The sequence below is a fragment of the Carlito syrichta genome, unplaced genomic scaffold (genome assembly GCF_000164805.1).
Source record: "Carlito syrichta isolate Samal-C Ts95f unplaced genomic scaffold, Tarsius_syrichta-2.0.1 Scaffold305672, whole genome shotgun sequence".
In the NCBI taxonomy this organism is placed as follows: Eukaryota; Metazoa; Chordata; class Mammalia; order Primates; family Tarsiidae; genus Carlito; species Carlito syrichta.
This window is the reverse complement of record NW_007249768.1, coordinates 188,511-190,305: the sequence shown is the minus strand read 5'-3', so window position 1 is coordinate 190,305 and position 1,795 is coordinate 188,511. Positions and strand designations below refer to the sequence as shown.

Sequence of the window (1,795 nt, the reverse complement as noted above, 5' to 3'; positions counted from 1 at the left end):
TACTTGGAAGGCTGAGGCAGAAGGATCTCCAGAGCCCGGCAGGTCGAGGCTGCGGTGGTCGGGAGCGGCAACTGCACTCCAGTCTGAGCTACAGAGTGAGACTCCAACTCAAAAAAATTAAATAAATAAATAAATAAAATAAAAATAGAATTCTAGTAGGTAACAATGATTCCTCAATCAAATACCAATCATACTTCTTTTTTTTTTTTGAGTTGGCGTCTCACTCCATCGCCCAGGCTGGAGTGCAGTGTCACACTCATGGCCACCCCAACTTCGACCCGCTAGGCTCAGGTGATCCTTCCACCTCAACCTGCCAAGAAGCTGAAACTACAAGCACGCGCTACCATGTCCAGCTAATTTTTTGATTTATTGTAGAGATGAGGTCTCACCAAATTGCCCTGGCTGTTCTCGAACCCGTGGGCTCAAGTAATCCCCTCACGTTGGCCTCCCAAAGTGCTGGGATTGCAGGCTTGAGCCACCGGGCCTGGCCCCAATCATACTTCTAAAAACAAAATTCTTCCCACCTGAAGAAACAGAATGAACTTGGTTCAGGAATAGAGAAAAGGGTTAAATCCCATTCTGCCTACTAAGCTAAACTTTGCTGACTCCAGGAAGAAGCTCATCTCAGAACTAAAAGAAGGGATATTGTAAATATGCATGCCCATGTTATTTGGTGCTTATAAACGTTTATGTGTATATATAACATGCCTGTACAGACATATCCCCCCAAAAATAGCTTCCAGACAAAAGCGGCTTTATGAGCCTGGCATTACTACCAGGCTGAGATCTTTGTTGTGGTGGTAGATGTGTTGTTGGTTTAGTAGTTTTAATAGAAATTACTAAAATTGAGCCATTCTGTTCTTCACCTCCTTAGCAGAGAAGTAACTGCAGTCTCATCAGCAGCAGAGCGGGACTCTGCATTGCCAGTTTCGTGTGGCTTGTTCTCATGAAAAGCTGGGTAAACTCCACTGGGAGTTACTAAGTCCAATAAGAATCTTTATGTTAAAATGTCACTTTCTGGCCGGGTGCAGTGGCTCACGCCTATAATCCCAGCACTTTGGGAGACCGAGGCGAGAGGATTGCCCGAGTCCATGAGTTCGAGACCAGCCTGGGCAACTTGGTGAGACCTCATCTGTACAATAAATCAAAAAATTAGCCAGGAAATATGGCGCTTGCCTGTAGCTCTAGCTACTTGGAAGGCTGAGGCTGAAAGATCACCTAAGCCTAGCAGGTTGAGGATGCGGTGGTCTTAAGCGTGCCAATGCACTCTAGCCTGGGCGACAGGGTGAAAACTCCAACTCAAAAAAAAAATGTCACATTCTATAATATTATTACCATCATCTATCATCAATTTATCTATTGTCATTTTTGTTGTTGTTGTTGTTTTTGAGTCGGAGTCTCACTCTTTTGCCCAGGCTGGAGTGCGGTGCCACGCTCATGGCCACCGCAGCCTTGACTTGCTAGACTCAGGTGATCCTTCTCCTTCAGTCTTCCAAGCAGCTGAAACTACAGGTGCACACCACCACAGCCAGCTAATTTGTTGCTGTTGCTGTTGTTGTTACTGCAGAGACAAGGTCTCACCATGTTGCTCAGGTTAGACTCAAGCCCGTGGGTTCAGGCAATCCTCTCACCTCAGTCCCCCAAAGTGCTGGGATTACAAGCATGAGCCACCATGCCCAGCTGTGCCATGTTTTGTTTTGTTTTGTTTTGTTTGAGTTGGAGTCTCACTCTGTCGCCCAGACTGGAGTGCAGTGGCCGCTCTCGGCCACCGCAGCCTCGACCTGCTGGGCTGCTG

At 46.9% G+C, this 1,795-nt stretch overlaps 1 protein-coding gene across 1 annotated transcript in view; it reads right to left on the bottom strand.

The window, feature by feature from the left end:
• The window catches only part of VGLL4 (vestigial like family member 4), a 183,580-nt gene that overhangs the window by 164,532 nt on the left and 17,253 nt on the right, over nucleotides 1–1,795 (bottom strand). The window lies entirely within an intron of this gene.